This window comes from Sorex araneus, chromosome 3 (assembly GCF_027595985.1).
Source record: "Sorex araneus isolate mSorAra2 chromosome 3, mSorAra2.pri, whole genome shotgun sequence".
In the NCBI taxonomy this organism is placed as follows: domain Eukaryota; kingdom Metazoa; phylum Chordata; class Mammalia; order Eulipotyphla; family Soricidae; genus Sorex; species Sorex araneus.
Genome location: NC_073304.1, coordinates 115,832,730 through 115,858,934, shown reverse-complemented (window position 1 = coordinate 115,858,934; position 26,205 = coordinate 115,832,730).

Here is a 26,205-nt window from a genome sequence, read left to right as displayed (position 1 = left end):
AGATAGTGTTTCAGTTTCATCCCTTTGCATGTACTTTTCTAGTTTTCCTAATGCCATTAATTAAAAAAATGAATTTTCTCTGTTTATCATTTGTTCCTTTGGTGTAAATAATATGTTATTTACTGTGTCTTCATTCTCATCTGTTTCAGGAATCATTTCTTCTTCAATTTTTTTCTTTCACCTAATGGTTGTTAATGGCACAGTTTTTGTCTATTGTGAATAATGCTGTTACGAACATTCTTATCTTTATTTTTGATGATCATACATACCCATTGCAATTTGATACTGAGTTAATGATGGGATTGTTGTGTTATAGAGTGTACATGTTGTTCAGTATTAGTATACATTGCCGAACAGTTTTCCAGAGTGGTTTGCGAACTTGTATTTCTATCATCACAGTGTGAGAATTCTACTGCCACAGACTTGTCAGTATATATTTTTCATTTAAATAAAATTGTGTTCATTTGGTTTTTATTGGCATAGAATTTGGGATAGGGCGTATATAGGCTAAAATGAAAATTATATACATAGTACTTTTTGGTAGTGATTTACAAAAGATATTTATATATGCACTTGTGTTTTCTATTTGTTTGAAAATTCACTGACTATTTTTGAGGCCCCTTAAAACTAATAATGTGCTTAGGTGATGTATTATTATATTTTACTTATTTTATTTTTTTAAAATAATGAATCACCATGAGTTACAGTTACAAACTTATGAGCTTTCATGATTGCATTTTGTTTATATCCCTCCACCAGTGCCCAGTCCTCTCCACCAGTGTTCCCAGTATCCCTCCCACCCTCCCACCCCATCCCCCCACCCCACCCCACCTCTGTGGCAGGGCATTCCCTTTTGATCTCTCTCTCCTTTTGGGTGCTGTGGTTTGCAACAGAGGTACTGCGTGGCCATTGTGTTTGGTCTGTATTCTATTTTCAGTGCGCATCTCCCATCCCATGTGGGCCCTCAAACCACACTTTACCTGGTGTTCCCTTCTCTATGTGAGCTGCCCCTTCCTCCAGCGTGTGAGGCCAGCTTCCAAGCCTTGGAGCCAACTTTCTGGTATTTACCTCTACTATTCTTGGGTGTTAGTCTCCTATTCTATTATTTTATATTCCACAGGTGAGTGCAATCTTTCTATGTCTGTCTCTCTCTTTCTGACTCATTTCACTTAGCATGATACTTTCCATGTTGATCCACTTATATGTAAAGGTCATGATTCCATCTTTTCTAACAGCAGCATAGTATTCCATTGTGTAGATGTACCAAAGTTTCTTTAACCAGTTATCTGTTCTAGGGCACTTGGGTTTTTTCCAGATTCTGGCTATTGTAAACAGTGCTGCAATGAACATTTGAGTGCAGATGTCATTTCAACTATACTTTTTTTGCTTCTCCGGGATATATTCCCAGGAGTATTATTATCTTTTAATTGAAGTCTATAAGCCCAGACATTTAATAAGATTTTGCTCACTAACCACATATATATGTACATATATAAATACAATTATAAAATCTATCTGAAAAGTTGTATGTTATAAAGTGAGTAAATCAAATAACATTTCCTTTGTGTCTCTAATGATATGCTACACTTCTCTCTCTGTAGTTATTATTGTTAGAATGAAAGTGGATTTATTCCTGAACTTTGGGTTCTTGAGAATTTTATGAAAGATTTTCACACAAAGCTTGGTAGTTTAAGAAGTTAAAGTTTACATGATGGCCTCTCAGTGTCTGTGTTGAAAGCCATGATGCCCAAAAGTAGAGAGAGAGTATGGGGAATATTGTCTGCATGGAGACAGGGGTAGGGTTGGAAAGGGGGGGTTTACCGGGGATATTGGTGGTGGGGAATGTGCACTGCTGGAGGGATAGGTGTTTGATCATTGTGTTATGGTAACCAAAACATGAAAGCTTGTAACTATCTCACGGTGATTCAATAAAATTTTTTTAAAAAAAGTTTATTGGACAGTTAAAGTTGATAGGTCTGGGTGCCTCCTCAATGTCAAAACCTCTCCTTTGGTCCATGTATGACATCATTCATCCTGTCTCTCAACGCTGGACACAGTGTACAACATCTAAGTCCTGTTCCTTGCTGTCTGTTCGTTTTAGTATACAGTGTCCTGATCGTGTCTCCATTCCATTCTCTGAAGTATATACTTTCCTAATGTGAAATATTCAGCTGGAACTCTGTCACATATGTCCATTTGCTCTATATCCTGTTGCTATCCAAGAACTGCCCCCTTGGTTTTCTTTAGTTTTTGGCTACGACTACATGCATGTGGGCGAGATTCCTGTGCTAACCAGTGGTCTGGTCATAGGTAAGGGGGCACAGAGAATAGTTGCCTGGGTAGGGGCTTCCTTTTATATCCTACTATCTCCAATTCCCAGCTATCCCATTATATAATCTGATTGATACTTTTTTGGAGGTTGAGCTTTAAAATAACGAATTAGTTTCATCTGGTGTTCCACTGATCCAATGTCTTATGAGGATTGCCATAACTAAGGGAGCACATAAATATTCTGGCCAAGACTTAGGATAACTTAAAGCAAAGAGAAATAGAGAATCAGCATGTTGAAAGGCAGAATTGATCAAATGATTTTGTGACATGCTGGAGAGACAGGTGACCCCAGTCTAATATAACTGGTCTGTGAGAATGGCCATACTGCAGTTGATTGCCATCAGTCTTTGGTGTAGTCAGCCAAAGCTGGGAAGCTTGAGTCCCTTCAGGAGTGCCTCTTTATTAGGATAGCTATGAGCTGGAATCCTTACAAGAGGAAGTGTATCATAACCCTTAAGATCCTGAGTCAGTTACATTTTTTGTGCAGCTGTGTGTTAGGCACAATGAAACAAAAGAATTTTGTTTCTTAGTGAAATGAAGCACAAATTCCCTTTTATAATTTTTATTTACTTGTAATCACAAGGTAGCATCATATTACTGATACAAAACTTGCTGTGAATTCACTAAGAGAAGAATGGAATGAGGTGAGGACCAAGGATAGCCAAGATATTGAAAGAACACAGATGTTCAAATATAGATAAATAGATCAAGAATTTGTTGGGTATATACACTAAATATAGATAAATAGATCAAGAATTTGTTGGGTATATGCACTATATGGCTCTAGTTAAAAGGACAAAATCATGCAGTTTGCAGCAACATGGATGGAACTGAAGGACATCATGATGAGTGAAGTCAGAAAGAAAGGGATAGATACAGAATGATCTCTCTCATATGTAGGACATAAAGCTAAACAGCAAGGGAACAGTAGAGGGCCAAAGCAATACAGCAGGAGAACTGATCCACACAATTGAGTTAGGGTGTGTGTGTGTGTGTGTGTGTGTGTGTGTGTGTGTTTGTTTGTGTGTGTGTGGTGGGGGTGGGGAGTGGCTTCAAAGGGAAGGGTGTTGGGTCCGTGGGGAAAGGAGATACACTGGTGAAGGGTGTGGGTTGGAATTATGTGCATGAGAAACCATCATTAATAGTATTGTTAATCACAGAATCTTAATGAAAATGAATGAGCTGTAGGGAATAAAGAAGAGACCTAGGGACTGTGGTGGTGGAATATTGACACTTGGTAATGGCTATGGTGCAGTAACATTGTATGCCTACAGCATAAATATTACCAGCATTGTAAACCATGTTACTTCAGTAAAAATAGTGAGGTTTGTGGTGTCAGAAAGGTGAAGTGAGAGGATTTGTTAGCAAGGCAGAGTAGGGAAGGGAGTAATGTACTAGAGGGAAGATAAAGTATAAAGAGAGACAACCTAGGAGGTGAGCTGCTATGACACTCAGAAAGTGAAGCAATTGTTGCAGAAAGAAAATAGATGACCAACTTGGTGTAGTTGTTTTGTCAGAAGTGTGTTGAGTTGGTTTTGTGGTAATTTGTTCGACATTTCAAGGTCAGAATGTAGAAACTTGCCTCTCCAATTCACCTGAGTTATTTCCTACTCAGAATCTTCCTTATCCAATTTAGGATACACAAATTTAGCCATTTTTTAAAAAATGAAAAATTTTATAATCTATGTGAGTAGATATATGTATTTATACTAATGTTAACATTTAAATAGGTTATATTTACATATGACTAAAATTGAAATATAAAAGATTTGGACACTTTTCTCCCAGTTTTCATTCTCCATTTCTACAGTAACCTCCAAAGGTTGTTATTTTATTTTTATTTACCTTTATATTTATAGCAAATTTAATTATTTTTATAAAGGTAAATTTGTTTTACCTTTATAAAATACTATTTTTTCAGAGTATTTAAAATTGTGCAAGTATAAGCAAAATTAAATTTATATTATTCCATGTCCATTTATACAAGGGATTCACATTATTTTGCCCCTTGGGTTTTTTTTGTCCACTTAACAAAAAATACTTTTCCGCATCAGTACATAGAGTGCTTTCTCATTAATTTTTTATAGGTGCTTAGCATTCCACTGTATGAATTCATCATAATTTGTTTATCCCAGCCCAATGGATGGACATTGCTTGTTCCCTTCACTATTAGGGAATTGCAATAAATAACCTTAAGCTGTCATTTTTGAATGTTTGCAACTATTTCCATAGAATAGATCTCCAAAAATACACTTGCTGGTCAAAGGGTATGTGAATTTATAATTTTGATAGGTGTTGCCAAAATGCACTCTTTAGGAGATAAACTAATTTATATCCTAACCAGCAATGTTAGATACCTGCCTGTTTTCACACAGGCTCACCAACAGGGCATGTTATCAAACTTTTGGATTCTTGCCAATCTGGCAGGTAAAAAATGGTTTCTCAGTGTTTTAATTTACATTTTTCTTATTATGAATGAGATAAGCATCCTATTAGATATTTAGGAGGTATTTATGTGATCTGTGTATTTATAGCTTTTTGTATATTTTTCTATTGTTTATATCTTATTTATGATCATTTTGTATATATATGTATGTTTACTTGTGTGTTTATAATTGTGTATATAAGTACATGTGTAAATATTTTTAAGACCAGATTACTTAGTCCTCATAATAAAGCAGATAATTTCTTTCTGTAGTATTTTAAAAAAAATTATGGGGGAATGAAGGTTTGACTATACCCAGTAATGCTCAGGGTCTACTCTTGGCTCTGTATTCAGGGGTCACTCCTGACAATGCTTGGGGGAACCATATATGATGCTAAAGATCAAATTAGGGTCAGCAACATGCAAGACAATTTACTTAACCCCTATACAGTATGTCTGGCTATACAGTATTTTGTTTCCTAAAACAAATACTGTTTTGAGGGTCTGAAGTACAGCCCAGTGACTGAAGGCACTTTCCTGGCCTGTACAAAATTATGCAGTCCACATGCACTGAAGTGATTGCAATAGCTTTGCTGCTTGGGATCCCAGTGAGAGAGGATGATGGAGGCATCCAGGGAAATGCAAGGTTCTGAGTTTAGTCCCTGATGCCAGTCATGTGCTGTGATGATCATCATACTTGTTCAAGGGTCTGGGGTCTCTGGCAAGGTGAAAATTATTAAATTAATAAATATTTAAAAATGCATAATCTGATGCAAATATGGCTACAAATGTCAAAATTTGATAAATCTGGGTGGGAACATGGGTATATTTTTTTTATTTTAATTTTTTTATTGAGTCACCATGTGGAAAGTTACAAAGTTTTCAGGTTTAAATCTCAGTTATACAATGCTCGAATACCCATCCCTTCACCAGTGCACATATTCCACCACCAAGAATCCCAGTATAGCTCCACCCCGCACCCCCACACCCCTAACCCCCCCACGCCCCTAGCCCCCCCACCTGTGTAACTAATAAATTTCACTTTACTTTCACTTTGATTGCATTCAATATTTCAACAAAACTCACTATTATTGTTTGGAGAGTCTCTCCCCTAAAGTCAGACCTGCTGAAAAGGAAGCATTAGATAATCTGTTTTCCATTGCTGAGAATGAAGAGGTATGAGGTCGAGTGACCACACACTTAGCGGCCTCTCGGTTTTGGGTTTCTGTATTTTAGTATTTTAGTAACTAAGTCCAGAGAAATATCTGCCAGAAGTTGCATATTCCACATAAGAATAGTGCAATCTTTCTATGTCTGTCTCTTTCTTTCTGACTCATTTCACTCAACATGATACTTTCCAGAACATGGATATTTTTAAAACCTTAATGTCTTTAAAGCTTCAGATGAAGCTATGTATCTTAATAAAACAGGTAATTATTTCTTTCTAAAGATTTTTTCCCCCCAGTATTTGGGACATTCTCAGAAGTGCTTCGGGGTTACTCTTGGTAGTACTAAGGGGACCATGTGCTATGGGTCAAACCCAGGTTCCAGTTTGTAAAGCGTGTGTTCAGTTTCCCTGGCCCTCATTTTTCAATTTTTACTTCTTTGTGTCAATCTCAAACATTAAAATATCTTCTAAAAACAGGTGTGGCAAGCTTTTGTATCATCACTTTAAAATATCCAGATATGCCCAAACAATTGGTGTGTTTCACTTACTTTTGATGGCAGAGGTAGATTTTTAATTTTTTTTGCCGTCTATTTATTTATATTTTTCAATTTTCCTTTTGCACTTTATATAAACTCTGTGGTTTACAAAATTGTTCACATGATTTGTTACAGGCATTCAATATTCCAACACCAATCTGACCACCATTTCACATTCTCTCCATCATTGTTTCCCATTTTCCCAACCGCCCTTAAAGCCTGTTCCCATTGTAGGCCTTCAATAATTTACTTAATATTGCTTGTTATAAATAATTTGCTAAGAGAATGATCAAAAAATGTTTCCTTAGAAGAAAGTTAGTGAAGATTATTATATTTCACCTTGAAGCCATTAAGTCCTTTTATAAAAGATTACTAAAATGTTATTGCAGGTTAAGCCTTCTGTATTTATATTTTTTTAAATTAAGATTGGTTGCCTTCTGTGGTACATACCATTCAATGTAGTGTGCTAGCGGAAGTAGGTCTTGAATCTAAGTTTTCTAATTACTTACTGAGTTTCTTTTTTATTTAAGTCATAGGCAATTCTTTCATCTTCACACTTTGAACAAACAAAACAAAAATTTCTATGGCTCACTCTCAATTTGAGTATTATCTTACTCGTGCATGATCTTGGAGATATGTGAATAAAGATTTCGACTCTTTACCTTTAGATTCTCCACAATTCCCATGATTTAGACACATAGGTTGAATTCAGAAATCCTCATTAGAATCTAACAAAGGTTCCAGTTTATGTTCATAAGGTAATTTTCTCTAGAAGTAGGGATTAATTTTTAGGTAACTTTAAAAGTGTTTATTGAGTATCTTCTCTGGGTGCTGAGTACAGGGACTGTTCCAGGTGTTGGAGATATTTTTCAGAATGAATTAGTGTGCCTTTGTAGATTTTAATATTTCAAAGAGTAGGAATTAATTTACAAACAATTCACAAATTGTATACTCTTAGAGATAATGATCTGAATAATAGTAAAAAGAAATGCTGAGAAGATGGCAGGGCGGGAGGTGGTGAGCTGGCACTAGCTCTGTGGTCAGTGAACCCGTTATCTGAGGAAGTGGCTAAGGACATGCACACGCATCAAGTAAAAGGTGAAAGCTTGTTTTGTTTTGGAGTCACACCTGGCGATGCTCCTGGCTCTATGCTCAGGAGTCACTCTTGCCAGTGCTTTGAAGGACCATATGAGATGCCAACTATAAAACTTCAGTTGGCTGCATGCAAGGCAAGCACCTTACCTACTGTGCCATCTTCCTGGCCCCAAAGGTGAAAACTCTTTTCACGTAGGGGTCCAGCATGGCTTGAGGCCTCAAGGAGGCAAAGAAGACTAAGGTGGGCTGAAATAGCTATTGGTTCTTTAGGTTTACGGTGAGAAGGAGCAATGAGGAGAGCTTCGAGGACTGAGAACCTTCCTGAGATGTGGGAGGGTAGTTGCTGACCCATGCAAGCCTTCGTGCTCCTGTGGAAGTGAATTGATGGTCACCCAAGTTGCCTTTCTAGCGTCATTGGTTGGCGTTTTTTATTTTGTACTTATTCTCATCTTAGAGCAGTGATGGAAATAAAATCTCATATGCTGCTCAGAGTTATAATAAAGTCTTCAAAGTCTCATTTCCTGTTCTGATAGGAGCACTCAAAGTATAGGCTTTCCCCTTGCACAGTGGAGACCAAAGGGCCAAGGACAGCACTGTGACAATTGGGGGAGTGGCGGGAGGCGGGGGCGAGGGGAGAAGTTTGGCCTGTTTTGCTATTAGTTCATCTCTAACGGCTCTGAGATGAAGAGGGCGCCGCGGAAGATGCTGGGGCAGCTGCTCGTGGGCAGGAGCAGTGGTTTCCTCAGCACAGAGCCAGTTCCACTGACATGGCGCCTTCCAAGCATACCTGTTCTCAAGGGTCAGTGAAATGGCTGTCAATCTATTTTAAGCAGGGAAAATTGAGGATGTTTTTTCAGTGCTATCACTGACTTAGTTATGTCAGGCAATTTCTTCAGAGAGTAATAATAGGTGCTGTCTTCAGAAATGGTTTAGTCACAAATGCCTAGTTCTTTTTTTTTCTCTTGGCCACACTCCCGGGTGCTGGGGGGACTAGAAGGGATGTGGGAGATTGAATCTGGGTTAGCCTTGTGCCAGGCAAATGCCCTATTCACTATTCACTTACTATTGCTCTAGCCCCACAAATGCCTAGAGTTTTTTGTTGTTTTTGAGCCATACCTGGTGATGCTCAGGGTTACTGCTGGCTCTGGACTCAGCATCAGTCCTGGTGAGCTAAAGCAGGGGGTGGGGTGGAGGACCATAGAGATGCTGTGGATTGAACTTGGGCAGCCTCAATATTGTCTGCCATGGAGGCAGGGGGAGGGTGGGAAAGGGGGTTATACCAGGGATATTGGTGGTGGGGAATGTGCACTGGTGGAGGGATAGGTGTTTGATCATTGTGAGATTGTAAACCAAACATGAAAGCTTGTAATTATCTCACGGTGATTCAATAAAATTAAAAAAAAGAAACACAAAAAAACCAAACCTTGGGCAGCCTCGTGCAAGCAAGCTCCCCACCCACTGTACTATTGCTCCCGCCCCCAAATGCCTAGTTCTTAAAATTTACATCTTTCCTGTCCTTCTCTCCAACTTTATCTGACTCCTGGAATAGAATTTCTTTCAGTGATCTCTTATATGAAGATGTAGTAGGTAACATAAAATTTCTGACTTCGTTCCACAATCATCGTCTCTACGCTTCTTACTCTCCCTGGACCCTATACCTAAGTTTCTATCCAGGTATTCTAGCTCAGTAATTAGAAACACACTGTCCAGAAGTAACATGATAAGGAAAATAGTCAACCTGGGGACAGTGATTTTAATACGTTAACTTTTCCCCTCCCTTACACCACCGTTGGATAATTTTTTAACCGATTTTTACTAACCAAATGTTAACACATATGCCTGATTGCTAACCTCCTCTGGGCACCAAACCTGTTTTTTCTTGAGTGCAATAAGTGATTATCCAACTCATGCTGCTCCGAAAAAGAGGTTTTGTTTTAATAAGCAGTTTGCAGTTTGGCACACAATGCTGAGGAAAGCAACATTATCTCCAGCAGTAAACTCTGCAGTCATTGCAAAGCTTGACAAGAAAATGATTGAGTCTGTTTGTTATACCTTTGTGGCGCTGCCACTGCTGCTGCTGATGGAAATGTTGCTGTTTATTCAGCAATGCAATAACACTTTCTGTAATTTATGGATGCACATTCCCCAGATTACTAAAGGTAATATTGTTGACTAAAGGAAAGTATACGAATGGATAGTTTCAGTTGTTGCTGTCCTTATAAAAGTGATTGACTGTTCACTTTGCACAGGAAAGAATTTGCACAGGCTTCATCCCCCTTAACAATTACAGATTTTCCTTCCTCTGACAGTTACAAATAACACAGCTTGTCCTAAGTGGTAAAAATTTACCGATTCCTTGGAAGTTCAAGTCAGAGGCGATGTGTATCTCCTTTCCTTTATTTTTTCTGGTCAGCTTTCTAATCTTGCCCAGTAAGGACAGTCCCTTACTGGACTCTGGGTGGTCTTTAGCCTGGATGGGTGTTGCTTGATGAGCAGCTTATAGCTTCAGATGCTTGACTTCTCTTATCCATAGAAATGAGGCCACAGTGGCTTATGATGTAATACTTCTCAAATGATCTTGGGTGACAGGAAAATGTCATCACAGTATTCCAGTAAATATAGACGGAGATACTCGGGATCAACAGTCAACCACTCTTATCAAAGGGTTGTTGATGGCGGGACTGAATAGTTAGCATTAGGTTACCCTGGGTGCAACTATTGGTGCGCTGATATAGAATGAATGCACTTAGGGAAACTGGGTCAGGGAGAGTCTTCCTGAACCAGAAAGCCCACCTTTAGGGCACAGGAAGATGCTCAAAAGTTTTAGAATTTCCCCAGTGACTGGGAGCTGTTGGTGCTTTCCCCTAGGTTAATAGAAATACTTTGTTTGTATAAAGGTTGTTGGCTGCTATGGACTAATGCTGAATGGGTAGATGATATTCTGAGACCGCAGGTTTGGTTTTTATTAGGCTATGGAGATAGAAGTGATTTTTTTCTTTTCCTCACAGGAAAAACACAACAGGAAGAAATAATCATAAAATAAAACTTCGTAGACAAAGAAGGCAACAGGTTCTCCCCTTCTCCATTTTAACTGAAGCATCAGTGAATACTGCTGATGAGAGTTTCATGCATACAATGTTCCAACACCATACCCTCCACCAGATTGTTTGCTTCCCTCTACCAGTGTCCCATGGACCCCTTCTGTCCCCTTGCCTACAAGTAACTACAGTTCCATACACAAGTTCTCAGGTTCTGTTGCCTTTAGCCATTTGTTGTTCCCTTACTAAGTTTCTTGATATCCCACATATGAGAGATCATGCTATATCTGTTCCTCTATTTCAGTCTTCACTCACCAATATGCCCTCTATTCCATTCACAAAGTAGCAACTTGCAAGCTATCCTCCTTCCTTCCTTCCTTCCTTCCTTCCTTCCTTCCTTCCTTCCTTCCTTCCTTCCTTCCTTCCTTCCTTCCTTCCTTCCTTCCTTCCTTCCTTCCTTCCTTCCTTCCTTCTTTCCTTCCTTTTTTGTAAGTTGACCTTTTCTTATAAAAATTATCTAAAAGATCTTTCCGTAAGGCTGAGTAGTATTCTATGATATACATTTATCAAAGTGTTTTTTTTTAATTTAATCCAGTCATTTGTTCTTGGGCACTTGGGTCATTTCCAGATCTTAGCTATTGTAAACAGTGCTGCAGTGAACACAGAAGTGCAAATGGATTTTCTAAATCATGTTTTTTGGCCCTTGGGGTAGATACAGAGAAGTGTAACTGCTGGATCATATGGAAGTTCAAGTCGATTTTTGACAATTGTCCACATTGTTCTCCAAGGTGGTTAAACAGGTTGACATTTTCACTAACAGTGGAGGAGGGTTTTGTTTCCCCCATAGCCACACCAGCAATGATGGTCTTTGTTAAATTTTCTATTAAATGTGAAAGCATTAGATTTGAAATATCATTCTTTGTGTTTTTGTGGAAAGCAAGTTGTAACAATACTCATAAAACTAAAAATATTAGACATGATGATTATAATAACATTATAATTATTAAATGATATCGATGCAAATGGTTACTAGTATAAATACAAAATAACATTTATATTAGTTATTAAATACATGTGTTTTGCATTTAAAATTTTCTGTCTTTTCTTAAGTAAACTCACTAGATGAATGTGTCTTTATTGATGAGCATTATACCTGATTATACCTTTGTCACCCTACAGCTGTCTGTTGTGTGATTTGGTATTTAATTGGTTGTGGGAAGGGTATTCAGCATATGTGAGACAGTGTTTATTAAATGTTGGTGATTGCTGCCAGGAAGAAAATAATAAACAAATATTATTTATTCTTTGTTAGGACAAAACTGTGCTGCCGAAAAGGGTTAATACAAGTGCAATACAATTTGTTTACTCTTGGTGGATCTTTGCTTGAAGATTAACTTTAGATACCTTATTTTTTTCCAATTCACGATTCAGCTGTTTTTTTTTTTCAGCCGCACCCAGTGGTGCTGAGGACTAAACAAAGTCATCCCAAAAGGGGTCAGGGAATCATGTGGGGTGCAGGGGGATTTACCCAGGCTGCATATAGGGCTAGCACTACTCACTGTGTGTCTCTCCAGCCCTGTTTTAGTGATCCTTATATTTGTTTTATGATTGGTTAAAGATGAAAATAAGCAAGGGTTTGGTTAATATAAGTTATAATTTGCTTATCAAGTTTGCAATTTTTTCTATTTCTTTCTATAAAGACTATTTGTTTTGATGTGTGCCTTACTAATTTTTATTGCATGATTTTTAAAAATTTTTGTTGTCTTTGATAACATGAAATATAAACATTTTGAAGTATAAGCATGCTATGAAGTTCAAATCCAGTTCTGTATACTGATGTGTCCACTAATGGTTCAGAATAAAAGCAATTGCTCTTGTTTTTTCCGATAATTGAAAAATAATGGGTTTGTTGTTTGTTGTTCCCTGTTGACATCTCTGCAGAAATTTAGTCAGTTCATGTCAGTCCTGACATTATCCAAATTGAGGAGGATAATTATAAGAATGTTTCATGGTTGTGATTCAGATCATATAATTTGGATAATTCTAATTTTATTTATATTTCAGGTTCAGCTGATATTAGTAGCAGTCTACTAAATTATAACATCTTATTATTTGTTAGTCTCAATTTCAGGATTATCCAGCTACTGCATTAGTTATATGTCAGAGTTCAAATACTCTTTATCTATTTGTGACTGTTTAAACATATTTGCATGTATGTTGTATACACTGTTTATTTCCTTGGTAATCTACATACTCAGAATATCAGTAATAATTTTTCTTAGGACGGTGGAAATGATTTACTTCTAAATTGATACATATTTTCAAACCACATTGGATGATTTTACTAGTCATGAGGGTGGTGAAGAAATAAGTTGAAAGAGTAAAAAAAAAGGAAAAGATAGGGTAGGAAAGAAATTCAGTTCAGCTACGTGGATTTCTTGTCTACATATTTTAACCAAATGTTTTGCCACTTTTTCCAGGAGTTTATTTTTTCCCTTTAAAAAAACTACATTAGAAGTATATGCTCTGTAAAGAAAAATTCTATCTGGGATCTTGAAGAGAGTATTAGTAATATCAATGTAATACTAAAATTATGTGTACTTTTTTCTTTATACCACTTAGTACTTTCCATGATTTAGCTATAGGTGTATGTGCAAATAAAGAGAGAAATGAATACATGAACAGATATTTTGTGTGAAGAGCTAAACATTTTATTGGCATTTAATCCTTAGCTATGATTTTAACTCCTGTTTTATAGGTGGTGAAATCAAAGCAGAGAGAGTATAAATATAACTTACTCGAAGTTATCTTACTCATAAGTAGAAAAACTGGGATTTGGAATAAAAATATATATCTCTAGCATCTGTGTGTTTCACCATTGTGCTCTTTACCACGAGAGAGAAGGTGAGCTGCTCAGTGACAGGATGCTTGACTGCCACCAGCATTGTTTCTGAGTTGGCCAGTGGAATAGATAGATTCTCCATCTTCATCCTTGGCCCCATGACTTTCTTTGCATCTTCATTCAACATGCACTTAGAACAGAACCCTCCAAGGCACGATTAAATTCATTTCCCGTCTGTCGCTCCACTGAGAGATTTTACATGAGTAAATGATAAATATGCCAGCTACTTATAGCTACACCTATTTCTATGTTATGTAGACTTGAAAATGAATAAAGAGAAGGTTTTTAGAAAATGCTTTTTCCTATATAAGGTACATGTTTTGTCCATCTCTCTTGTCAATAATTTTGCCATATTTCTACTTTTTGCTCCAGTGATAACATCCTTGTAAAACCACATTAAAAAACCAAGTTTAACTTCTCAACTCCAGTTATTTTGTAAGATGAAGTGATGAACTATGCTATGCTTTGCATGAAATGAGTATTTCGAAGAAGGTTTACCTTGACATAATACGGTAATTTCTGAAAGAAAAGCTGTTAAGAGAGGTGAGTGTATGGATACCTCTGTTTGTAGGCCTTTGTCTGAGAGAGATATTGGGGCAATTTGACTGAAAAGAACGGCCTGCAGCCAACGACCCCTGCCACCGAGACTCCCACTAGTCAGACGGCCTTGCTCTGGCAGCAGTGCTGGCCCCAGGTGAGCAGGGAGGGTACTGGGAGATGCAGCCCCTGCAATCTGGGATATTGTTTAAATACCGTAAAAAGCCTCACTCGTTTACTCCTTCTGAGCACTAGAGAGAAAAACGGTGTGGTAATCCTGGCCTAGCAGGTGGTGCTACTTTCATATCAGTATAAAATGAAATTGTGTGGATGTTTTTCCCCCCTCTCTCCCGTTCACTCTTTTTAATCTTTAAATAAGACGATTGGTAGCCTGTTGGCAAGAAAATGGGCCCTGAATTTTATTCAAAGTTATACAAGGATGATAGTTGGAATTTTTGGCAGGAGGCACGCCATTGCTTTTCAGAAAGTGCTGTCAAGGGAAGCTTTTTCTGAATTACCTGCTGGGCCTGGGCGCTTTTATGTTGTTGTTGTGACAGGTAGATTTATAAGGCTTGAAATTTGTACAAATCAGTTGTCATTCAGTGCGAGCTGTCAATGTGTCAAGCTGTCAGCCTGCTGCGAGGGGACGCCTGAGGGGGAGTGCAAGGGGGCAACCATGGAGAAAGGAAATGAGTTCAAACAGACCTGAAATGGAGCTCAGTTCTCGGGCTTTGCTGCCCCCGTAGAGCCGGCATTGATTTTTCTTGATGTTGAGCAACAGCAAACCTTAAATGACACGTTGTTAGCAATCTAAAGTTGCTGTTTATTGTCTTTTAAATGGCAGCAAATCATGCAGAAGAGAATACAGTGTGTATTTTCGAATTGTGCATGTTTAGCAGCATCCTGTTCATGTCACTTTTCTGGCCTGGCTGGTTTCAACCAAGCGACCTGCTGCTTCACTGGTGAGTCCAACTTTCTGTAGCATTTTGCAGACACAGCGTGAAGGGAAGTTGTGTGCTGTCTCTCTGTGGGCTGTGGATCACTAATAACACAGTATTAAAGGAGCAGTGAGTCAACACTGCTATTCAGCCTGAAAAAAGAGAGTCCTCGAATGGCCACAGCTTCCTTTGAGGACAGTTCTGGCTTCAGGTTCCTTTAAGGGACAGAAGACCTCAGCAGAGAGGGCTTTCCTGGACAGTGCTGAAAATATCCCTCTATTTTCTGGCCAGGATCAGACATGCCATCCAAGTAAAATGATCTCCTTTTGCTTTAAATTAATTACTTAAAGAAAAAGACATCACCTATAGAAAGTGGTAACAAGAACAAAACACTAAAGGAAAAAAGGCCAACAACAACAGCAACAAGAAACAATGATTCCCCTCCCCCCGCCCACAACCACCAGGTAGCCTCACTTCATCGTACTAAAAATCATGTTCATTCCATGTTCTTCAGTAAATATTTAGTGTGACTCAGATTGCCCTTGCTTGCTTTGTGAATGGCTCTTGGGACACTGTAAATAAAACCTTCCCCATTCTTTTTGATATAGACCCAGCACACAGAGAAAGTTGAACATTTTGCCAGAAAGTTATCAGGGAGGAATAAACATATTTCAGAAAAATGAAATTAAAGAGGCACAGAGGACCCTATGTTTTTCAGTGTGTGTGTGCTTTAGCAAGGAGACAAAGCTTCTGTGCAGATGTTTAAGCCTTTGCATTCTGATCTCTGGGCAGAGGGTTCTGGCTTTAATCGCTCTTATGACTTATACCTATTTCACTCATCCCCTGTCCATCAAGAGGCATCAAAGAGAGGAGGTGGAGGGTGGGGGACAAAGGGAGTGAGAATGAAAGGGTGAGGTGGCTGGGCACGGAGGCCAGAAAGGTGACACTTGAGAAGCAGTCAGCACCAAGAGGTACAAAAAAAATTAATCAAAGATTTCCATCTAGCCATTACAGGCTGGTGTTCACGGCCTCTGAGCCTCTGAGCTAAAAAGTCTGCAGAGAGGCTCCTGGCGCTGCAGAGTTTGTCTTGTAAAAGTGCAGCTGTCCAAAACATGACAGCTACAGCATTAGCAGGGCCATTAAGAGGTGTAGAACATTTCCAGGGAAATGATTTGAAAAATGACAATGCTGGCTCCTGTGTGATATTAATTATACCCTGTACTCATGGCAAATAAGCTAAAATAGTTGGCAAGAAAGACAAAGTGAGGTGTCCTGTTTCTGACCGTCATTCTGATCAAACAGTCACCAAACCAGTGGGGCTCTGTGGTGGGCAGGTAATTGTAAAGGTGAGAGGTGCGTGCTGGAGCCATCAGTCAGGGTTTTTCTGGAGGATGATCTTACTATGAGAAAGGAATGCAGAAGCCTGAAGGAAGGTGGGGTGTCCCTAGAGAGAGAGGAGATGGCAAAATAAGGTTAGCAGACCTGTCCTTCACCTAAAATGGGTATGTGTAACCTGCCCTATGAGCAGAACTTTCTAGAGATAGAAATGTTCTATATCTGTACTGTCCACAGTGGTTGTCACTTGCCACATATAGCTATTGAGCATTTGAAAGGTGGCTGCTCAAGGCAGTGAAATTTTAATTCCTTGTAAATTTAAATTAACATTTAGATGAGAATAGCCACACAGAACTGATATTGGGAACAGAGCAGGTCCTTGAGGATTGGTTTCTCAGGGAGATCCGGAGGTTGGAGTCAGACATAGAAATTAGTGGTAGTTAGATAAGATTCCTACTCCAACCTCTTGCTGGTGTGAAATTTTAGAAGCATTAGGTGGCTTTCTCTAGTTCTTTTTATCACCCCTAATTCTTAATTGTTCATACATAGATACTTAGTTTAGGATAAAGCAAGAAGCAGTGGCCATTTTACAAGTAGGAAAATTGAGTCTTCAAAAGTCAAATTAATATGCTCAAGGCCACAAAGCAACCTAGGCATTTGGTCCGCTAACTCTTAGTCTTGTTCTTTTTCCTTAAGATGCTGGCTGCTTGTCTAGGGGATCTATGGATCTTTTCTTTTGTGTGGTATGTGTTACTGTTGGCTTGCCTAAGGCTCTAACATTTTCTTTTCACAGCATTCTTTGTCTTATCCCTCCATCCTTTGCCTGGGAAAGGTGCACACCGTTCCTAGGCAGCCTAGAGTAGTCCCCAACTTTTCCCACTCATGACCTGTTTTGATCCTAGAAATTCCTTATGCAACCCGGGATACGTAGGCAAACAAAATTGCTGTGCAAATAAACATTTTCTAAGAGTAAACCACAATTCAATTTATTTAACGTTGGGTTCTTGAAAAAGTTATGTGCTCCCTATATAAGCCAGAGTCCAGAGGCTGCTCGCTCTAACTGCCTCGGTTTGCTCCTGGTTTCTGGAAAGCGGCCCATCCAGTGGCTATACCCAGTCCTCTCAAACCTGTGGGCCTTGCAAATTTGAATTGTGCCTTAACCTGTGGCTCAGATATATCATGCTCTCTTGCCTCCCACTAATCCTGTAGCTAAATTAGCCTATATAAACAAGTCTTTGTTATTCCTGACTGTGAGAGATGTGGGACTGGCTCTTGTTGAAGAAGAAAATAGACCTGGGAGGAAGGAGGTCAGGAGCAGGTCAAAGTGCCAGAAGAAAAGACTCCTGGAGCTGAAGTTTCCAGATCTTGGCGTGTGTGTGTGTGTGGGGGGGGGGGGGGAGGGGCAGTGAAGGAGTGGGTGGGGAATGCGCTTGGTCCCACATACTTGGGGACCTCCATGGTTTGTGGGTGTGTACGCATACCACGTATGAAATCATATGCCACATTGCCAACAACTTGTTTTACGTGGAAATGATTTGGGAGATTTTTTTTAAATTTAAGGGTTTTTGTTTGTTTGTTTTGCTATACTTCACTTTTTAAAAAAGCCTTGGATAAGGTCAGCCTAGATCTTTGTTGAAATCTTGCTGGACTGTTATCTGCTAATCCTCCAAGTGTGCTGAACATGAGAAGTAACATTCAGTGCTAAACCACCAAGTGCAGAGAAAATATCTTGAAATTACAGTGTTTGGTAAATTAGAGATTGCTTCTATTTCTCCCCTTCCAGAGCTGAGGCAGGGCTTGTTCTCCCTCTTTTCTTGTTTACCTTGAAAACGTACTTTACTGCCTGTGGTGTTTCTGTTAACCTCCCTGAACCCTTGCGATTTCATTCATGTGATTTGTTATTGAATGACCTTTTGAGGATTTTACAAAACATGACCTTTTCTTGTCAAACATTCAAGGATTTGTAAAGTGAAGCTGTCATGGGGACTCTGCGTGTTTGCTAATTATAACTAATATGTTTCCCCACATCCTTGGAAATGCAAATCACTTATTTGTTCCATGAATGGCTGCTCTTTCCTGCCTGTTGGCTGGAGATGCCTCTGAGCTTCTGAAAGGGGCATCTCAGGCCTGGGAATTCTGACTCTTCTTAAAGTTAGGGCACAGGAATGTTCATTCTCATGTAAGTTAATTCGAACCATTGGGAATGATGAAGGAAGATGTGAGAGAAAAGTGAAAGTGTCCAGAACAATCCAATTCTTGAGAAACTAATGGGAATAATGGACACTCAAAATGTTAGCACCACACAGAGCATTTTGAGTGTTCATTACTTCCACTAGAGAGGAAGAAGTGGGGTTTCTGTTTGTTTTTGGTAGAAACAAAGGCATAAATAAAGGAGCTGTGTGCAGAAGAATAGAATTGTAGGCAAAATCAAGGAAATCAAGGAAAGAAGTATTAGGGTCTCGCTTTTTATTCCTTCTGCTAATTAAAAAGCAGTAATAACAACAACTAATGTTAGTTGAATGCTTTCTCTGTGCTATCCACTGTTCAGTTTACTTTGATGGCTTTAGCACATCATCTCATTTAATTATCTCAACAACCAAAAAATTAGGTGGTATTGTCCTCAAATTCACTGTCATTGTCACCATCATTAACATCTTATAAATTATGAGACAGCTTTTGATTAAGTAATTTGTACACAAGGTCAGTTGGCTAAGGTAAGATTTGGCATTGGTCTTCCTGATTATAATATGCTATTCAATCTCTTCTTGAAGGTATGAATTTTGACTTATGTTATTAAAGTGATCTACTGTGCTCCAAAAGCTTATTTCCTGAACAAGAAAAATGCTTTATGTGACTTATTTTCTTCTCCAGAATACTATCTTCTGTGATTAATAATTGCCCTATTGAACTGCTGTCAGCTTCTCTAAATCCTGGGTTCAGGAAAACAATGCTAGGTCAAATCACATGCCATATGTTTGCTGCTAATGGAAGAAGAGTAGAGTAGGACTCCCCAGATACTTTTAAAAGTGTATCCAGTGAGTTCAGAGAAGAAAATAATCCCCAAACATTCCAAATGACGCACAGTTACTGTCACTAATGATTTGTGGTTATAGGAGGAGGGATTTTTGATCTCGAGTGACTAAGAAATGGTTACTTGTCTTTCAGTTCTATTTGTTAAAAGAACAGGGATAAAAATCTGGGATAGCATATGGACTAAATAAACTTCAAATTTTTAGAGCTTGGAGAAATTCCACTTGAATTGTGTATAAGTTGCTTGAAGATAATGTTTTGTTTTGGTTCCCTCCCACTCAAGGTAGGGCTGTGTGGTAGAGAGGTTGGCCCGCCATAAAGAGGCTGATTCTGGATTCTTTCCCCAAAGTCTAATTTGGAGTCTCCTTTATAACACTCGAGGGCTTGGCCAGCTCCATTGCTGGTCCCCCTCATCATTTGGAAAACTCTGTTTATCTAGGTAGAGGGATTACTAGGCTTTCCCAGCTTCCAGGCGTAACTCCTTGGAGATGCTGTCTTTCAAATGACTTTCATGTGTTTTCCATCCGGACTCAGCTGATAGACATAGGTGCACAGAGTAATTTGTGTCTTTGAAACAATGGAAATTTTTGAAGTGTGGGCTCATCTTGCTTAGAAAGGGTCATTACAATTTTAGTTTTTTCAAGTTAAAACTCAGGACAGAAAAATATATTTCAGTTATTTTATGAGTCTGTTCTCAAGAGCCAAGCAATTTGTTGTAAAAGAATATAAGAAATATTGAGAATGAGAAAAGTTATTCATTCCATAAAGTCCTGTCTCTCTTCATACTTCTTTTTCTCACTACAGCTTTTGATCACTTCATAAATGACCCTCAGTGTGAGAGAGCCTGTCCACTCTGCTATTTCAAATGGATTGAAGGTGTTTATGATGGATGGTTAGGTTTCAACTATACAGTAACTCAGCTTTCTACTAAAGAGGATCCTTATATCTTGGTGCTTAACAGTAACAGCTTATACATTGCAGGAGATTACCATTCTGGATATAGTTGGACTGACCTTAAAGTTTTTTAAAAAGTCAGTATTTCATAAAGCAAATTCCATGTAAAGAATGAAAATCATGAAAATTTTAAGTTCGGAGCTTTCCTTCTAAATTGAATTAATTGTAGAGTCTATTTTATTATTAAGAATGTAGTATTACAAAGAATTTTGCCACGCTAGTTAAGAGCAGTACCCCCGACCACTATGGCAATTTGACAATAATTATTAAACCAGGACTAGTGGATTTGTCATAGGGGGCCGAGTTTTTAAAAACAATCTCCACGAAACATAGAGACTGTACTGCAGGTTAGGCACTTGCCTTGCATATATGACTGACCCAGGTTTGATCCTAGCATCCCATACTTTTCTCTCCCCCTACTGCCCTCATCCCTCACGGCTGGCCAGGAGCAATACCTGAATACAGAACTAGAAGTAAGCTCTGAGCACCACTGAATATGTGGTGCTCCCCCCTTCCCCAAACAAAAACATAATCTCCAGATATAATCTCCAAAATATATTTTAGTTTTAGGGCCATCAGCAGTGCTCAGGGATTACATCTGACTCTGGACTCAGGGATCACTCCTGGCAGGCTTATGGGGGTATATGGGGTTCCGTGGATTGAATCCAGGTCTGCTTGCCCTGTGTAACGCAAGAGTTCTATCACTGTACTGTCTCTCTGACCCCAAAGCTCCAAAATATTGTTGAACTAATTCTAATTTGAGATAGAGAACTCTTTGGAGAGTGGAGGTGAAAGGATATGGTGAAAGTGAAAGGAAATCCACAGTAAGCATAGCAACCTAGATTAGAAACAGAGGGAAAGACTTCATCTGGAGATGAAGTATTTGGAAATCTGATGAAAAAATAGCCATTGGTCCCCCCAAACTGTTCATTTTATAAAATTTTGCATTTAGTTTCATAGATTCATGGATTAGCTCAGTATTGCCCTTGGGACCCCCAATTAGTCCTATAGATTGAGTACCTCTCAGCCTAGTTAGAGAATCTTGCTGATAAAGGAGGCAATTCAGTCTGTACCACATTCAGCATTAAAAATTTTTGAAAAGTATTTTTGCTTTTTTTTATCATACTGACATAAAGTCATGTTTCTTGTGCATATGCACCATTATATCAGCTATAGAATATGTGAGGGCATCAAAGCTTTTGATACATACCAACTGGGCTATTAGAAATATAGCCGGGCCAGAGCTATAGTACAGCAGGTAGGGTGTTTGCCTTGCACATGGCTGACCCATGTTTGATCCCCTGCATGCCATATGGTTCCCCAAGCACTGCCAGGAGTAACTCCTGAGCATCTCTGGGTAACCCAAAAAGAAAAACAGAAAAAAGAAATATAGCCATGAATTGTTAGAATTCCAAGCAACGCGATGTGATAGGAGAAAAACAATGAATTTTTAGTCAAGAGCGTTGGATCCCGAGTGATGAGGAGGTCATTTTACTTCTCTCATATTCAGTTTTCTATCTGTAAGATTCAACAGTTGGATTGGATCCTCCAGTGTGTCCTTATATTTTAAAATACAATCAGTTTGGGGCCGGAGCGATAGCACAGCGGGTAGGGTGTTTGCCTTGCACGCGGCCGACCCGGGTTCGATCCCTGGCATCCCATATGGTCCCCCAAGCACTGCCAGGAGTAATTCCTGAGTGCAAAGCCAGGAGTAACCCCTGAGCATCGCTGGGTGTGACCCAAAAAGCAAATAAAATAAAATAAAATAAATAAAATACAATCAGTTAACCTTTTTCTTTTTCTGTTCTCTTATTTGTATTTTATAAGATACAGCCCATTGCCAAGAAGAGATCAAGACAAATTTTTGTTTCTAAGGCATCTATTCTAAGGTACCGTTCTAAGGTTCTTATTTAATTTTGGGACTTCAAAGTCAAGAAGCAATAATAGGTTATTTGTTGTTGAAGAAATACCGAGCTTCCTCAGTGTGAAATATAGTGAAATACATGAAATTCTGGGAATATTAGTGTGGGGCTGCAACTGCTTTTCACACCTATTAGGACTCCGAAATTCAATTTATTTGTCATAGTTGCTCATGTTTATCATTAGCACTCCTGCCATCTCCCGATGAGTCCTTCCACTGCCTTTATGAGTAGAGTTAGAAAGTCCCCAGCAACCACCCAAAGTTTACCTTTGAAAATGAATTCTGTGGAACTGAAATGAATGAGATGTTATAGAGACTTGTGATATTTAATAGAAAAGGAGAAATTCATCAAGGATGATTTCCTTAGTGTCACCCCGGATTCATGTTTTTCAGGACTAACAAAAACCAAACAGGGAATGCTACACGTTGTGTACAGCTAGATGCTGTGTAGGGGAAAAGGTCTTCCTGGGCCTGAAGACACTTGACTTCTTGGCCCTACTCCCCATTTCTCTGAGTGTGGGTGTGTGTGTCATTCTGCCATAGATAATCCTTCCTTCTGCCAGTGTTCTGGTGGGTGGGTGGACCCTGAGAGCTCGGGTGACGTAGCTATGAGCTGTAGATGACTGCCTCTCACTGCAGTAGGCTCTGGTCGAGATAGGGCCAGCTCACCACTGGGCTTATTTCAGAGTGTTTTATCTCGTACCCACAGAGTTTTCATATCATGAGACCATTAAACATTTTCTTCTCCAGCTGTTGAGGACTAGAGAATGGTGAGGTTAAACGCTGGGTGGATTGTCGGGAGGATCTTCTCTGGGAGTGACAGCCAGAGAACTCCCATGCTGGACTGGTGACCACCATTTCCTCCCCTTCTGCTGGAATATTGCTCATGGAGCTAGTGGTGATTTGGAGGAAAACAAATACCATCTTGTTAGAGGAAAAGAAACAAACTGAGATATAAATTAGTTAACTTGCCCAAAGTGAATCAGGATGAGGAGGCAAATTTGGGAAAAATCTGAACCTCTTGTTTGATGTCCAGGTTTTTAATCATAATTTGCCTGATCTAAGGAGGAAGATGGTGATGGTAGTTAAGAACACATAAGTCTGGTTTTCTAATTGTGAGTTACCTCTGCAGGTTTCTTCTTTTAAAATAGACAAAATAGTCCACATGTATGTGAACTCATGCATACATATGTCTGTGTTAAGTATGTGAGGAGCTGATGTCATCTTACCATGTGGTTTAATTGATTCTGAAGTGGAAATAAAATGTCAGAACTCAGAAGTGACTTTAAAACAAAATTCAGTGAAAGTATTAAGAAAAGGAAAATGCTATTTTTAGGAGTGATGTTCCATTTTCTAAGTGACACCTAACTGTTTATTACTATAGAGGGTCCACTTTGGACTCCTTTGGCTTTTCCTAGGATCTCACAATGCTTCATTTGGAATTTTACCATGTTTTTTTTTGTCCTTTTTTTTTTCTTTTAAATTTCAAATTTTCTTGGGTTGGGGACCTTTAGAGGAAGGAATGTTATGGTACAGAGATTCCTTCTCCCCAAGCTGCTGTAGCTTCTTTTTAAAATTCCTTCATTCCCACTTCCTTTCGTTTTTCCTTTGGCTTGATTGAATGGATTTGCATTTCTCTATTTTTACTGGGAAAACTCACTATTTGTTATGAGCGGCTAGAAAGCAGGATTACAAATAGACCTGAAGGTATGTTTGTGTCTGCATCTCTATTTTGGGGGCAAGAGACAGTGTTGCCACCCATTAAATATTTATCATATTAGCAACCTCTGGTTATCCCTGCTAATGGAGGGAAGGGATGGTATGATAATCCAAAATAGCACAAGCTCCAAGTTATTTATATTTGATTTGGCAGTGCATTACAACAAAACCCCATGTATTCAATCTAATTAGGAAGAAGGCCAGTTTGGATTAGTGAAGCCCAAATGATATTTTATGGAAAATTGATTTTGTATCTTCCAAATTTACACAGTAATTTGAATTGGGTATTAAAGTCTACAGTAGAGATTCTTAGGACAGTTTTAATGACTATGAATGAATAAAAATATTTGGCACAGCATTATAAAATCTTACAGAAATGGCTATTTCTAAGTTTATTAAGCCACTTCAAAGCTATCCTCTTAGGAGTTTTAATTATTTCTATCAGTCTTCTTTTTTTAAAAAAATTATGAGCAATAATCTTTCTTGACATATCATAGGAAAGTAAAAGAAAGTTTAAAACTTTGAAATTTTCCAGTCTGTTAGATTTGAATGAATAAACTTGATCAATGAAATATTTTTCTCCATAGCTGGAAGCCTGCTTCATGAGCAGAGGGGAGAAGGCAGATGGAATAGAGAAGGGATCACTAAGGAAATGATGGCTGGAGGAATCAGTTGGGATGTGAGATGTGTGCCGAAAGTAGATAATGGACCAAACATGATGACCTCTCAGTGTCTGTGTTGAAGCCATAATGCCCAAAAGTAGAGAGAGTATAGGGAATATTGTCTGGCATGGAGGTAGGGGGAGGGTGGAAAGGGGGGGTATACCGGGGATACTAGTGGTAGGGAATGTGCACTGGTGGAGGGATGTGTGTTTTTGATTATTGTATCATTGTAACCCAAACATGAAAGCTTGTAACTATCTCATGGTGATTCAATAACATTTTTAAAAAAAGAAATATTTTTCCCTCAGCAGATTTATTGTATTTTTTTTTGTTAAAGCTAATACAGATGGGGAGTACATGTAATCATATGTTTACACATATGAATATACACATACATGGTAGTTTTGGATGCTGGAGTTATTTCTGATCCCATCAACTTAATTTTTAATAGAACAAACAATCTTCTTGGGTCTCTAACCTTCCTTTTATCTACATTTAATGGTCTGTAAACAAACACTAAAACATTGTAGGTAGGCATGCTTTTCTTTTCAAAGGAAAAATTCCTGCATTAAGCTTTGTAATAGTGATGACACTGGCTTTTAGTTAACATATGAAAGCAGGTGAGGTGAATTAAGTGCTTCACAAATGCTAGTCTATAGACTGACTGCAACAGAACTGCTCTGAATAATATAGGTTTGGATAATGTAGATAACTGGGCCTTGTTTCTGGAGAGTTGGATTTAATGGATTTTGGTGGAGTCCAGGAATTTCTACTTTTTTAAGCTGCTTTTTTTTCCCCAGTTTTTTTTTTAAATTTATTACTCCTGGCAGTCACCCAACCATAAAAATATTGGCTGGAGTGGTTAAAATAGAAGCCAGTGCCCGGGAGGAAGCTCAGCAGTGGGGGTGCAGAGCTTACTTGTGCAAGGACTTGAGTTCAGTCTCTAGCACCTCACCTCGTGGCCCCCTTGCCCCTAAGAGTGTTCCTGGAGGCCCCTGGTACTGCTGGACCAGGGCAGCACTGCATCGCTGGGCACTAGTATTGAGCTGTGGGGCTTTGCTGAGTTTCACTGGGAGTGGCCCTCCAGGTCCCCTGAGCACTGCTTGGAAGGCCCCCAATAAAAAGTTGCTGGACAAGGATCCCTAAATTATTTTCCATACATAGAAAGATCCAGAATTGCTTGATTTGGGAGGGGGCAGATAACTATGAGGTGGGGAGCCTGGTATTAGGGAGGAAGCTAGTGAAGCACATCATGTTTATTCTTACCTTTTCTCTGTCCACTATTTCTTTCAAACTAATGTTCCTGTTTCTACCTGACTTTCCCTTCTTGGTCAATGGCATCATTCCCAGTCTTGGTCTCTGTAGATCCTTGACAATAACAACTATCCGAGTGCAGCTGCACTTCTCTTTAGACAGTGCTGCCATGTCAAAGAGCCACCCCACCTTCATTTTCTCCTTAAGTCGTTTCAATTTTTTATGTGCTACAATTAATCTTGCATAATACCTGAAATAACAGGGGTGTGCTGGAGATAATTAGCAACTGGGATCCTGTTAGCAGAGTACAGTCAGCCCATTTTGGAGTAAGAGGTTGGGTCAGAATCAAGGAATAAAGCC